Here is a 16,980-nt window from a genome sequence, read left to right as displayed (position 1 = left end):
GTCACTGTCTACATACATTACATTACTTATCCTGTATTATACTCCAGAGCTGCTCTCACTATTCTGCTGGTGCAGTCACTGTGTACATACATTACATTACTTATCCTGTATTATACTCCAGAGCTGCACTCACTATTCTGCTGGTGCAGTCACTGTGTACATACATTACATTACTTATCCTGTATTATACACCAGAGCTGCGCTCACTATTCTGCTGGTGCAGTCACTGTGTACATACATTACATTACTTATCCTGTATTATACACCAGAGCTGCGCTCACTATTCTGCTGGTACAGTCACTGTGTACATACATTACATTACTTAACCTGTATTATACTGCAGAGCTGCGCTCACTATTCTGCTGGTGCAGTCACTGTGTACATACATTACATTACTTATCCTGTATTATACACCAGAGCTGCGCTCACTATTCTGCTGGTACAGTCATTGTGTACATACATTACATTACTTATCCTGTATTATACCCCAGAGCTGCACTCACTATTCTGCTGGTGCAGTCACTGTGTACATACATTACATTGCTTATCCTGTATTATATCCCAGAGCTGCACTCACTATTCTGCTGGTGCAGTCACTGTGTACATACATTACATTGCTTATCCTGTATTATATCCCAGAGCTGCACTCACTATTCTGCTGGTGCAGTCACTGTGTACATACATTACATTACTTATCCTGTATTATACTCCAGAGCTGCGCTCACTATTCTGCTGGTACAGTCACTGTGTACATACATTACATTACTTATCCAGTATTATACTCCAGAGCTGCGCTCACTATTCTGCTGGTGCAGTCACTGTGTACATACATTACATTACTTATCCTGTATTATACTCCAGAGCTGCGCTCACTATTCTGCTGGTACAGTCACTGTGTACATACATTACATTACTTATCCAGTATTATACTCCAGAGCTGCGCTCACTATTCTGCTGGTGCAGTCACTGTGTACATACATTACATTACTTATCCTGTATTATACTCCAGAGCTGCACTCACTATTCTGCTGGCACAGTCACTGTGTACATACATTACATTACTTATCCTGTATTATACTCCAGAGCTGCGCTCACTAATATGCTGGTGCAGTCACTGTGTACATACATTACATTACTTATCCTGTATTATACTCCAGAGCTGCGCTCACTATTCTGCTGGTACAGTCACTGTGTACATACATTACTTATCCTGTATTATACTCCAGAGCTGCACTCACTATTCTGCTGGTACAGTCACTGTGTACATACATTACATTACTTATCCTGTATTATACTCCAGAGCTGCACTCACTATTCTGCTGGTGCAGTCACTGTGTACATACATTACATTACTTATCCTGTATTATACTCCAGAGCTGCGCTCACTATTCTGCTGGCACAGTCACTGTGTACATACATTACATTACTTATCCTGTATTATACTCCAGAGCTGCGCTCACTAATATGCTAATGCAGTCACTGTGTACATACATTACATTACTTATCCTGTATTATACTCCAGAGCTGCGCTCACTATTCTGCTGGTACAGTCACTGTGTACATACATTACTTATCCTGTATTATACTCCAGAGCTGCACTCACTATTCTGCTGGTACAGTCACTGTGTACATACATTACATTACTTATCCTGTATTATACTCCAGAGAGCCATATCTCACATCTATCATTTATACAGTACATCTACATACATTTATAAAACTGCTCCATTTACAGTACAAGCAGTATGCCATTACACAGGTTTGGATACAGTACATATATTGCAGGTTTATATTAATCTTTCAGTGTGTCGGGATCTGGAGATCATTTCATCAGAAAGCAAAAATCTCACAAACCTCTGAACCATCCGGGAAGATAAAATTAAAATTATGATGCAGATAACAAACCGATTGGAAACTCATCCAATAAATGTGCTGGAAACTTTCCCACCTGTAAATCTTCCCAAACCTATTGACTTAATTATTTACATAATTTGTGCAGTCTGTACAATGGAATTGCCAAAAACCATTCACTCCGGATTTATAGAGATTTCTTTGTCTTTTAGACACATTCTGTACTTCTGTAGTAGAGAAATCCCAGACACACTTACTATTACCATGAGATGTGGAATAAACTTAAATTCTAAGTACATCTTAACAACAAAATTTTGCTAAATAAGTTTTTCTCTCGATTTTATTCTCATATGTACAAAATACTGCCCCTATGTACAAGAATATAACTACTATAATACTACTCCTATTTACAAGAATATAACTACTATAATACTACTCCTATGTACAAGAATATAACTACTATAATACTACTCCTATGTACAAGAATATAACTACTATAATACTGCTCCTATGTACAAGAATATAACTACTATAATACTGCTCTTATATACAAGAATATAACTACTATAATACTGCCCCCTATGTACAAGAATATAACTACTATAATACTACTCCTATGTACAAGAATATAACTACTATAATACTACTCCAATGTACAAGAATATAACTACTATAATACTGCTCCTATGTACAAGAGTATAACTAATATAATACTGCTCCTATGTACAAGAATATAACTACTATAATACTACCTCCTATGTACAAGAATATAACTACTATAATACTGCTCCTATGTACAAGAATATAACTACTATAATACTACTCCTATGTACAAGAATATAACTACTATAATACTACTCCTATGTACAAGAATATAACTACTATAATACTGCCCCCTATGTACAAGAATATAACTACTATAATACTGCTCCTATGTACAAGAATATAACTACTATAATACTACTCCTATGTACAAGAATATAACTACTATAATACTACTCCTCTGTACAAGAATATAACTACTATAATACTACCTCCTATGTACAAGAATATAACTACTATAATACTACTCCTATGTACAAGAATATAAGTACTATAATACTGCTCCTATGTACAAGAATATAACTACTATAATACTACTCCTATGTACAAGAATATAACTACTATAATACTACCTCCTATGTACAAGAATATAACTACTATAATACTACTCCTATGTACAAGAATATAACTACTATAATACTACTCCTATGTACAAGAATATAACTACTATAATACTGCCTCCTATGTACAAGAATATATTTACTATAATACTACTCCTATGTACAAGACTATAACTACTATAATACTACCTCCTATGTACAAGAATATAACTACTATAATACTACCTCCTATGTACAAGAATATAACTACTATAATACTACTCCTATGTACAAGAATATAACTACTATAATACTACTCCTATGTACAAGAATATAACTACTATAATACTGCTCCTATGTACAAGAATATAACTACTATAATACTGCTCCTATGTACAAGAATATAACTACTATAATACTACTCCTATGTACAAGAATATAACTACTATAATACTACTCCTATTTACAAGAATATAACTACTATAATACTGCTCCTATGTACAAGAATATAACTACTATAATACTGCTCCTATGTACAAGAATATAACTACTATAATACTGCTCCTATGTACAAGAATATAACTACTATAATACTACTCCTATGTACAAGAATATAACTACTATAATACTACTCCTATGTACAAGAATATAACTACTATAATACTGCCCCCTATGTACAAGAATATAACTACTATAATACTGCTCCTATGTACAAGAATATAACTACTATAATACTACTCCTATGTACAAGAATATAACTACTATAATACTACTCCTCTGTACAAGAATATAACTACTATAATACTACCTCCTATGTACAAGAATATAACTACTATAATACTACTCCTATGTACAAGAATATAACTACTATAATACTGCTCCTATGTACAAGAATATAACTACTATAATACTACTCCTATGTACAAGAATATAACTACTATAATACTACCTCCTATGTACAAGAATATAACTACTATAATACTACTCCTATGTACAAGAATATAACTACTATAATACTACTCCTATGTACAAGAATATAACTACTATAATACTGCCTCCTATGTACAAGAATATATTTACTATAATACTACTCCTATGTACAAGACTATAACTACTATAATACTACCTCCTATGTACAAGAATATAACTACTATAATACTACCTCCTATGTACAAGAATATAACTACTATAATACTACTCCTATGTACAAGAATATAACTACTATAATACTACTCCTATGTACAAGAATATAACTACTATAATACTGCTCCTATGTACAAGAATATAACTACTATAATACTGCTCCTATGTACAAGAATATAACTACTATAATACTACTCCTATGTACAAGAATATAACTACTATAATACTGCTCCTATGTACAAGAATATAACTACTATAATACTACTCCTATGTACAAGAATATAACTACTATAATACTGCCTCCTATGTACAAGAATATAACTACTATAATACTGCCTCCTATGTACAAGAATATAACTACTATAATACTGCCTCCTATGTACAAGAATATAACTACTATAATACTGCTCCTATGTACAAGAACATAACTACTACTAGCTGGTACCCGCGACTTCGTCTGCGGTGATTGTAGCAGTGGGTATATACAGGCGCGGGTAAGGTTTTCGTACTGTGTATAAGGTATGGGATATGAAATGTAAGTTTGTATCTTGTTTTTGCTGTAATTCAGAGAATACGTGAGACTTTTGTGTTGCAGTTACTTTGTATTAGAGCTGCTATATATACGGTGTTGTGAGAAACTTTACATAGTGACTTTGGGACAGAAGTATTTGAAGTTAACCCTTTCCCGCTGATGGCATTTTTTGATTTTCGTTTTTGACTCCCCTCCTTCTAAACCCCATAACTTTTTTATTTCTCCGCTCCCAGAGCCATATGAGGTCTTAATTTTTCCTGGGACAAATTTTTCTTCATGATGCCACCATTATTTATTCTTTATAATGTACTGGGAAGCAGGGAAAAAATTCAGAATGGGGTGGATTTGAAGAAAAAATGCATTTCTTCGACTTTCTTACGGTCTTTGGTTTTACAGCGTTCACTGTGCAACCAAAATGACATGTCCCTTGTATTCTGTGTTTCGTTACGATTCCGGGGATACCAAATTTATATGGTTTTATTTACATTTTGACCCCTTAAAAAAAATCCAAAACTGTGTTTAATTTTTATTTTTTTTAAAAGTCGCCATATTCTGACAGCCGTAACTTTTTTATACGTGCGTGTACGGGGATGTATAGGGCGTCTTTTTTTGCGGGAGCGGGTGTACTTTGTAGTTCTACCATTTTCGGGAAATGTTATTGCTTTGATCACTTTTTATTCAAATTTTTATCAGAATGAAAACAGTGAAAAAACAGCAGTTTGGCACTTTTGACCATTTTGCCCGCTACAGCGTTTACCGAACAGGAAAAATATTTGTATATCTTTGTAGAGCGGGCGATTTCGGACGCGGGGATACCTAACATGTATGTGTTTCACAGTTTTTAACTACTTTTATATGTGTTCTAGGGAAAGGGGGGTGATTTGAATTTTTAATCCTTTTTATTTGTTTTTATTTATTTTTTTCACTTTTTTTGAAATTTTTTTTTTGCATTTATTAGACCGCCTAGGGGTATTGACATGGGTGGGCGGTGTCGCGGATTGTCAGAGCGGTGGGGGGTCGGCAAACATGGCTGCTCCGGAGCGTTAAAGAGCGCCTCCTGGAGTATCGTTAAGGTGAGGGGCAAAGTGGTAAAGTATATGTATATGAGATTGTGTGGGGTTAGGGGCGAGGCTGTAGAGGGTAATATGAATTTTGTGGCTTGCTATGGTCCAAAGTGTGTGAGATTGCAGAGATGGTGGTGTCAGTTTGGGATTTGTGGGGTCCTGGCACAAACGTATGTGCGCTATTGTGACGAAAAGCAGCCTATTGTTTAATCGGGTGTATTAACTATGTTTGTGGAAAATTTCAGCCGAATCGGTCGAGCGGGTTTTCCGTGATTGAGGAACAAACATCCGAACATCCAAACTCACAAACCCACAAACTTTCACATTTATAATATTAATAGGATAATACTACTCCTATGTACAAGAATATAACTACTATAATACTGCTCCTATGTACAAGAATATAACTACTATAATACTACCTCCTATGTACAAGAATATAACTACTGTAATACTACCTCCTATGTACAAGAATATAACTACTATAATACTACCTCCTATGTACAAGAATATAGCTACTATAATACTGCTCCTATGTACAAGAATATAACTACTATAATACTGCTCCTATGTGCAAGAATATAACTACTATAATACTACTCCTATGTACAAGAATATAACTACTATAATACTACTCCTATGTACAAGAATATAACTACTATAATACTACTCCTATGTACAAGAATATAACTACTATAATACTACTCCTATGTACAAGAATATAACTACTATAATACTGCTCCTATGTACAAGAATATAACTACTATAATACTGCCCCCTATGTACAAGAATATAACTACTATAATACTACTCCTATGTACAAGAATATGACTACTATAATACTACTCCTATGTATAAGAATATAACTACTATAATACTACTATGTACAAGAATATAACTACTATAATACTACCTCCTATGTACAAGAATATAACTACTATAATACTACTCCTATGTGCAAGAATATAACTACTATAATACTACCACCTATGTACAAGACTATAACTACTATAATACTACTCCTATGTACAAGAATATAACTACTATAATACTACTCCAATGTACAAGAATATAACTACTATAATACTGCCCCCTATGTACAAGAATATAACTACTATAATACTGCTCCTATGTACAAGAATATAACTACTATAATACTGCCCCCTATGTACAAGAATATAACTACTATAATACTGCTCCTATGTACAAGAATATAACTACTATAATACTACCTCCTATGTACAAGAATATAACTGCTATAATACTACTCCTATGTACAAGAATATAACTACTATAATACTACTCCTATGTACAAGAATATATTTACTATAATACTGCTCTATGTACAAGAATATAACTACTATAATACTACTCCTATGTACAAGAATATAACTGCTATAATACTACTCCTATGTACAAGAATATAACTACTATAATACTACTCCTATGTACAAGAATATAACTACTATAATACTGCTCTATGTACAAGAATATAACTACTATAATACTACTCCTATGTACAAGAATATAACTACTATAATACTACTCCTATGTACAAGAATATAACTACTATAATACTGCTCCTATGTACAAGAATATAACTACTATAATACTACCTCCTATGTACAAGAATATAACTGCTATAATACTACTCCTATGTACAAGAATATAACTACTATAATACTACTCCTATGTACAAGAATATAACTACTATAATACTGCTCTATGTACAAGAATATAACTACTATAATACTACTCCTATGTACAAGAATAGAACTACTATAATACTAGACCTATGTACAAGAATATAACTACTATAATACTGCTCCTATGTACAAGAATATAACTACTATTATACTGACCCTATGTACAAGAATATCACTACTATAATACTGCTCCTATGTACAAGAATATAACTACTATAATCCTACTCCTATGTACAAGAATATAACTACTATAATACTACTCCTATGTACAAGAATATAACTACTATAATACTACCTCCTATGTACAAGAATATAACTACTATAATACTGCTCCTATGTACAAGAATATAACTACTAGAGATGAGCGAACACTAAAATGTTCGAGGTTCGAAATTCGATTCGAACAGCCGCTCAATGTTCGTGTGTTCGAATGGGTTTCGAACCCCATTATAGTCTATGGGGAACATATACTCGTTAAGGGGGAAACCCAAATCCGTGTCTGGAGGGTCACCAAGTCCACTAAGACAACCCAGGAAATGATGCCAACACCTCTGGAATGACACTGGGACAGCAGGGGAAGCATGTCTGGGGGCATCTAACACACCAAAGACCCTCTATTACCCCAACATCACAGCCTAACAACTACACACTTTACACACTCAATACCACCTCTCTGACAGTAGGAAAACACCTTGAAACATGTGTATTTGGCACTTGCAGTGAGGAGAGCTTGTCACCAGCAGTGAATTTGGCCCTTGTAGTAAGTTGAGGTTGGCACCAACATTTGTTTTGAAAATCAGGGTGGATTGAGCCTCTAACCAGCAGAGTTTGGGCAAATTCATGGTGGAGGGAGCCTCTAAAAACCCCAGTTTGGACCAATTCATGGTGGAGGGAGCCTCTAAAAACCCCAGTTTGGACCAATTCATGGTGGAGGGAGCCTCTAAAAAACCCAGTTTGGACCAATTCATGGTGGAGGGAGCCTCTAACCAGCCCAGTTTGGGCAAATTCATGGTGGAGGGAGCCTCTAAACAGCCCAGTTTGGGCAAATTCATGGTGGAGGGAGCCTCTAAACAGCCCAGTTTGGACCAATTCATAGTGGAGGGAGCCTCTAAAAAACCCAATTTGGACCTATTCATGGTGGAGGGAGCCTCTAAACAGCCAAGTTTTGGGAAATTCATGGTGGAGGGAGCCCCTAAAAACCCCAGTTTGGACCAATTCATGGTGGAGGGAGCCTCTAAACAGCCCAGTTTGGGCAAATTCATGGTGGAGGGAGCCTCTAAAAAACCCAGTTTGGACCAATTCATGGTGGAGGGAGCCTCTAACCAGCCCAGTTTGGACCAATTAATGGTGGAGGGAGCCTCTAAACAGCCAAGTTTGGACCAATTCATGGTGGAGGGAGCCTCTAAACAGCCCAGTTTGGACCAATTAATGGTGGAGGGAGCCTCTAAACAGCCAAGTTTGGACCAATTCATGGTGGAGGGAGCCTCTAACCAGCCCAGTTTGGGCAAATTCATGGTGGAGGGAGCCTCTAAAAAACCCAGCTTGGACCAATTCATGGTGGAGGGAGCCTCTAAACAGCCAAGTTTTGGGAAATTCATGGTGGAGGGAGCCCCTAAAAACCCCAGTTTGGACCAATTCATGGTGGAGGGAGCCTCTAAACAGCCCAGTTTGGGCAAATTCATGGTGGAGGGAGCCTCTAAACAGCCCAGTTTGGACCAATTCATGGTGGAGGGAGCCTCTAAAAAACCCAGTTTGGACCAATTCATGGTGGAGGGAGCCTCTAACCAGCCCAGTTTGGGCAAATTCATGGTGGAGGGAGCCTCTAAACAGCCCAGTTTGGGCAAATTCATGGTGGAGGGAGCCTCTAAACAGCCCAGTTTGGACCAATTCATGGTGGAGGGAGCCTCTAAAAAACCCAGTTTGGACCAATTCATGGTGGAGGGAGCCTCTAACCAGCCCAGTTTGGGCAAATTCATGGTGGAGGGAGCCTCTAAACAGCCCAGTTTGGGCAAATTCATGGTGGAGGGAGCCTCTAAACAGCCCAGTTTGGACCAATTCATGGTGGAGGGAGCCTCTAAAAAACCCAGTTTGGACCAATTCATGGTGGAGGGAGCCTCTAAACAGCCCAGTTTGGGCAAATTCATGGTGGAGGGAGCCTCTAACCAGCCCAGTTTGGACCAATTCATGGTGGAGGGAGCCTCTAACCAGCCCAGTTTGGGCAAATTCATGGTGGAGGGAGCCCCTAAAAACCCCAGTTTGGACCAATTCATGGTGGAGGGAGCCTCTAAACAGCCCAGTTTGGGCAAATTCATGGTGGAGGGAGCCTCTAAAAAACCCAGTTTGGACCAATTCATGGTGGAGGGAGCCTCTAACCAGCCCAGTTTGGACCAATTAATGGTGGAGGGAGCCTCTAAACAGCCAAGTTTGGACCAATTCATGGTGGAGGGAGCCTCTAACCAGCCCAGTTTGGACCAATTCATGGTGGAGGGAGCCTCTAACCAGCCCAGTTTGGGCAAATTCATGGTGGAGGGAGCCTCTAAAAAACCCAGCTTGGACCAATTCATGGTGGAGGGAGCCTCTAACCAGCCCAGTTTGGGCAAATTCATGGTGGAGGGAGCCTCTAAACAGCCCAGTTTGGGCAAATTCATGGTAGAGGGAGCCTCTAAACAGCCCAGTTTGGACCAATTCATGGTGGAGGGAGCCTCTAAAAAACCCAGTTTGGACCAATTCATGGTGGAGGGAGCCTCTAAACAGCCAAGTTTTGGGAAATTCATGGTGGAGGGAGCCCCTAAAAACCCCAGTTTGGACCAATTCATGGTGGAGGGAGCCTCTAAACAGCCCAGTTTGGGCAAATTCATGGTGGAGGGAGCCTCTAAACAGCCCAGTTTGGACCAATTCATGGTGGAGGGAGCCTCTAAAAAACCCAGTTTGGACCAATTCATGGTGGAGGGAGCCTCTAAACAGCCAAGTTTTGGGAAATTCATGGTGGAGGGAGCCCCTAAAAACCCCAGTTTGGACCAATTCATGGTGGAGGGAGCCTCTAAACAGCCCAGTTTGGGCAAATTCATGGTGGAGGGAGCCTCTAAACAGCCCAGTTTGGACCAATTCATGGTGGAGGGAGCCTCTAAAAAACCCAGTTTGGACCAATTCATGGTGGAGGGAGCCTCTAAACAGCCAAGTTTTGGGAAATTCATGGTGGAGGGAGCCCCTAAAAACCCCAGTTTGGACCAATTCATGGTGGAGGGAGCCTCTAAACAGCCCAGTTTGGGCAAATTCATGGTGGAGGGAGCCTCTAAACAGCCCAGTTTGGGCAAATTCATGGTGGAGGGAGCCTCTAACCAGCCCAGTTTGGACCAATTAATGGTGGAGGGAGCCTCTAAACAGCCAAGTTTTGGGAAATTCATGGTGGAGGGAGCCTCTAACCAGCCCAGTTTGGACCAATTAATGGTGGAGGGAGCCTCTAAACAGCCAAGTTTGGACCAATTCATGGTGGAGGGAGCCTCTAACCAGCCCAGTTTGGACCAATTAATGGTGGAGGGAGCCTCTAAACAGCCAAGTTTGGACCAATTCATGGTGGAGGGAGCCTCTAACCAGCCCAGTTTGGACCAATTCATGGTGGAGGGAGCCTCTAACCAGCCCAGTTTGGGCAAATTCATGGTGGAGGGAGCCTCTAAAAAACCCAGCTTGGACCAATTCATGGTGGAGGGAGCCTCTAACCAGCAGAGTTGGTGGAAATCAGGGTGGAGGGAGCCTCTAACCAGCAGAGTTGGGGGAAATCAGGGTGGAGGGAGCCTAGTATTAGCAGAATTGTGCAACGCTTATGGTGGATGAGTATGAGGATGCGGAGGAATTGGAGAGGTTGAGTACAGACATGGAGTTTCATGTTGGGGTGCTTTACACAGGTGGGCCCAAAAATGACGGCTCTACCCAGTGGTGGTTCATTTTTATCAAAGTGAGCCAGTCGGCACTCTCAGCTGACAGACGGGTGCGCTTGTCAGTGATGATGCCACCGGCTGCACTGAACACCCTCTCAGATAGGACGCTGGCGGCAGGACAGGACAGCACCTCCAAGGCATATAGGGCAAGTTCAAGCCACAGGTCCAACTTCGACACCCAATACGTGTAGGGCGCAGAGGGGTCGGAGAGGACAGGGCTGTGGTCGGAAAGGTATTCCCGCAACATGCGCCTATACTTCTCACGCCTGGTGACACTAGGACCCTCCGTGGCGGCACTTTGGCGAGGGGGTGCCATCAAGGTGTCCCAGACCTTAGACAGTGTGCCCCTCGTTTGTGTGGACCGGTGAGAACTTGGTTGCCTACTGGAGGAACTGCCCTCCCTGCCGCCAACGTCACATGCTGGAAACATCTCCATCATATTCTGCACCAATTGCCTGTGGCAAGCATTGATGCGATTGGCCCTCCCCTCTACCGGAATAAAAGACGAGATGTTGTTTTTATACCGGGGGTCAAGGATAGCAAAGATCCAGTACTGGTTGTCCTCCATGATTTTGACAATACGCTTGTCGGTTGTAAAGCACCCCAACATGAACTCAGCCATGTCTGCCACAGTGTTAGTTGGCATGACTCCTCTGGCCCCACCGGAAAGTTCAATCTCCATTTCCTCCTCATCCTCCATGTCTACCCATCCGCGCTGCAACAATGGGACGATTCGAAGTTGCCCGGAAGCCTCCTGTATCACCATCACATCATCGGACAACTCTTCATCCTCCTCCTCCTCCTCCTCCTCCATTAAACGCAGTGAAGCGGACAGATGTGTGGACCTACTCTCCAGCTGTGACGGATCGGATGCTATCCCTAACTCCTCTGTGTGATCTGAGTTATCCCTGATGTCAATCAGGGATTCTCTCAGAACACACAAGAGCGGGATTGTAAGGCTCACCATCGCATCCTCAGAGCTCACCCTCCTTGTGGACTCCTCAAAGACCCGTAGGATGTCACAAAGGTCTCTCATCCATGGCCACTCATGGATGTGAAACTGAGGCAGCTGACTTTGTGGCACCCTAGGGTTTTGTAGCTGGTATTCCATCAAAGGTCTCTGCTGCTCAACCACTCTATTCAACATCTGAAACGTTGAGTTCCAGCGTGTGGGGACGTCGCACAAAAGCCGGTGTTGTGGCACATGCAGGCGTTGCTGGAGAGATTTTAAGCTAGCAGCGGCTACTGTCGACTTGCGAAAGTGGGCGCACATGCGCCGCACTTTCACCAGTAGCTCTGGAACATTGGGGTAGCTCTTTAGGAAACGTTGCACCACTAGGTTGAAGACGTGGGCCAGGCATGGAACATGTTGGAGTCCGGCAAGCTCCAGAGCTGCTACCAGGTTCCGGCCGTTATCACAAACGACCATGCCTGGGCCCAGGTGCAGCGGCTCAAACCATATTGCCGTCTCATCGAGGAGGGCATCCCTCACCTCGGAGGCAGTGTGCTGTCTGTCCCCCAAGCTGATCAGCTTCAGCACAGCCTGCTGACGTCTACCAACGCCAGTGCTGCAACGTTTCCAACTCGTAGCTGGGGTCAATCTAACAGCGGAGGAGGAGGCGGTGGCGGAGGAGGAGGCGGTAGAGGAGGAGGAGGAGGGGGGTGTTCTTCTCGTGTCCCTGCCAGGAAGCAGTCCCAGCCTCAACTACATTCACCCAGTGTGCCGTCAGTGAAATGTAGCGTCCCTGTCCGCATGCACTTGTCCACGCGTCGGTGGTGAAGTGGACCTTTGTGCAAAGCGCGGAACTAAGGGCCCGCCTGATGTTGAGTGACACGTGCTGGTGCAAGGCGGGGACGGCACACCGGGAGAAGTAGTGATGGCTAGGGACGGCATAGCGAGGTGCCGCAGTTGCCATCAGGTCCAGGAAGGCGGGAGTTTCAACAAGCCGGAACGCCAACATCTCCTGGGCCAGCAGTTTAGCGATGTTGGCGTTCAAGGCTTGCGCGTGTGGGTGGTTAGCAGTGTATTTCTGCCGCCGCTCCAATGTCTGAGAGATGGTGGGTTGTTGTAAAGAAGCGCCTGATGGTGCCTTTGATGGTGCAGGAGAAGGAGATAAGACAGGAACAGGGGAGGATGAGGGAGAAGTCAACAAAGTGGCGGAGGCAGATGAAGTGGTGTCCTGGCTCGTCCTCTGGAGTGCATCGCCAGCACAGTCAGCAGTGGCAGTGGCAGAGGCAGAGGCAGTGGCAGAGGCAGTGGCGTGAACGGCAGGCGGCCTTTGTCCTGCCGTTGCTGCCTGCCACTGATTCCAGTGCTTGGATTCCAAATGACGGCGCATTGAAGTGGTGGACAGGTTGCTCTTCTCAGAGCCCCTAATCAATTTCGAGAGGCAAATTGTGCAGACAACACTATATCTGTCCTCGGCGCATTCCTTGAAAAAACTCCACACCTTCGAGAAACGTGCCCTCGAGGTGGGAGTTTTTCGGGGCTGGGTACGAACTGGAACATCTTGGGAGATTCCGGGTGTGGCCTGGCTTCGCCTAAGCTGCTGACCTCTGCCTCTGCCTCTAGCTACCCTTTTTGGTGCTGCACCTGCCTCAACATCCACACTACTTTCCCCGCTTGACATCCCCCCTGTCCAGGTCGGGTCAGTGTCCTCATCATCCACCACTTCCTCTTCCAACTCCTGTCTCATCTCCTCCTCCCGCACAATGCGCCGGTCAACTGGATGCCCTGACGGCAACTGCGTCACATCATCGTCGATGAGGGTGGGTTGCTGGTCATCCACCACCAAATCGAACGGAGATGGAGGAGACTCTAGTGTTTGAGCATCTGGACACAGATGCTCCTCTGTTAGGTTCGTGGAATTGTGACGTGGAGAGGCAGGTTGAGGGACAATGAAAGGAGCGGAGAACAGCTCTGGGGAGCAGGGACAGTTTGGGTTATTGTTCTGTAAAGCTTCGGAATTTTGGGAGGAAGGAAGACAAGACTGTTGGGTAATAGGAGGAGAGGAGGCAGAGTCTGACTGGCTGCTGGACAATGTGCTGTAAGCGTTCTCTGACAGCCATTGCAAGACCTGTTCCTGGTTCTCGGGCCTACTAAGGTTTGTACCCTGCAGTTTAGTTAATGTGGCAAGCAACCCTGGCACTGTGGAGTGGCGCAATGCTTGCTGCCCCACAGGAGTAGGCACGGGACGCCCTGTGGCTTCACTGCTACCTTGCTCCCCAGAACCATTCCCCCGACCTCGCCCACGGCCTCGTCCACGTCCCTTTCCGGGAGCCTTGCGCATTTTGAATTCCTAGTTAGAAATTGGCACTGTATACCAGTAGTAAAAATTGTGGGTGCACGTAACCCCAATATATTCTTTGAATTACCAGTCAGAAACTGGCACTATATGGCAGTAGCAAGAAATGAGGGTATTTGTATTCCCAATATATTCTTTGAATTCCCAGTCAGACAATGGCACTGTATACCAGTAGTAAAAATTGTGGGTGCACGTAACCCCAATATATTCTTTGAATTCCCAGTCAGACACTGGCACTATATGGCAGTAGCAAGAAATGAGGGTATTTATAACCCCAATATATTCTTTGAATTCCCAGTCAGACAATGGCACTATATGGCAGTAGCAAAAATAGTGGGTGTATATAGCTCCAATTCTATTGCTAGGGGACTTGCAGGGTATTTCTGGGGTGAAGGTGGGGGGGCACACCGTTGGAACGGGTATCGGGGGTATATATCGGGTATACGGGAATACACTGACAGTGTATTCCATTCAGGATCCTGGGAAAGCTGGGTTGCGGCGATTGAGCCCGTCAGTGCCACGTTACACTGACAAGCTTCTCCCTGGAATTTAGCTCTTACAAGAGCTGTTGTGGTTGTCTTCTCCTTCCTATCCTAGCCTGTCCCTGCCTACCCAGAATCTAAGCCCTAGCTAGCTGGACGGAAACCTCCGTCCCCGGTGAATTGCAAGCTCAGAATGACGCGAACCTGGGCGGCGCTGTTCTTTTAAATTAGAGGTCACATGTTTTCGGCAGCCAATGGGTTTTGCCTACTTTTCTCAACGTCACCGGTGTCGTAGTTCCTGTCCCACCTACCCTGCGCTGTTATTGGAGCAAAAAAGGCGCCAGGGAAGGTGGGAGGGGAATCGAGTAATGGCGCACTTTACCACGCGGTGTTCGATTCGATTCGAACATGCCGAACAGCCTAATATCCGATCGAACATGAGTTCGATAGAACACTGTTCGCTCATCTCTAATAACTACTATAATACTACTCCTATGTACAAGAATATAACTACTATAATACTACCTCCTATGTACAAGAATATAACTACTATAATACTACCTCCTATGTACAAGAATATAACTACTATAATACTGCTCCTATGTACAAGAATATAACTACTATAATACTACTCCTATGTACAAGAATATAACTACTATAATACTGCTCCTATGTACAAGAATATAACTACTATAATACTACCTCCTATGTACAAGACTATAACTACTATAATACTACCTCCTATGTACAAGAATATAACTACTATAATACTACCTCCTATGTACAAGAATATAACTACTATAATACTACCTCCTATGTACAAGAATATAACTACTATAATACTGCTCCTATGTACAAGAATATAACTACTATAATACTACTCCTATGTACAAGAATATAACTACTATAATACTGCTCCCATGTACAAGAATATAACTACTATAATACTACCTCCTATGTACAAGAATATAACTACTATAATACTACCTCCTATGTACAAGAATATAACAATTTATTTTGATAACGTCTTTTGTAACTTTTTTTCTTATGTCTATAATACCGCCCCCATGTATAGGAATGTAAATTGATCATTATATCCAGATCCATAGTGTTACGATGCAGTTGCAGATCCCAGTTTGTTCTTGTTGTTCCAGTCTTTCCGTCTTTCACGCCTCACCCGCCTCCAGGTATGTGCTTTGGTTTCTGGTTTCTTCCAGTGTTTCGCCTTCAGGTTGGTTGTCTCGCGTGTTCCTTAGGGTTCTGGCTCTTTTCTTTACTTGACTATTAGCCCAATGCCTGGGAAGTCGTGATCACCCTAAATGAAACCCACACCTCGAATTTGTTTCTAGATAATAATGTGTGACCCCGCTGCATCTACAAGGATCTCACTTTCTTGGATGTGGCCATGTTAGTGCCTGAAGTCTCTGTTTTTTATAACGTGTCACTGTAATTCTTTACAACTTAAAAAACAGATGTCTGAAATGTGAAGTTTTATTGTGCACTTCCATGTCCATTGTGTAAAACACACACAAGACAAGCAGATGACTGATGTTAGCAATCCCCCTGGAACTGGGAAAGGCAGCGGCTTGTATAACCCCAACGGGAAACTAAGCACACAATAGATTTCTGGAGACTTCCACAGACCCAGGAGACAGATTACAAGAAGGAACGCACAGCACCAAGCCGAGTAAATACAAAGCCGCCAAACAATGAGGGGCTCAGTTCTGAAAGAAAACAAAATTTCCAGTAGGGTTTAGTCTGAGACCAGTAAAAGTCATCGTAATATACAATTTCCTCCAGAAAACTCAATTCTCTAGATA

This window comes from Leptodactylus fuscus, chromosome 4 (genome assembly GCF_031893055.1).
Source record: "Leptodactylus fuscus isolate aLepFus1 chromosome 4, aLepFus1.hap2, whole genome shotgun sequence".
NCBI classification, from domain to species: domain Eukaryota; kingdom Metazoa; phylum Chordata; class Amphibia; order Anura; family Leptodactylidae; genus Leptodactylus; species Leptodactylus fuscus.
The sequence above is the reverse complement of the archived record's forward strand: the minus strand, read 5'-3'. Positions refer to the sequence as shown.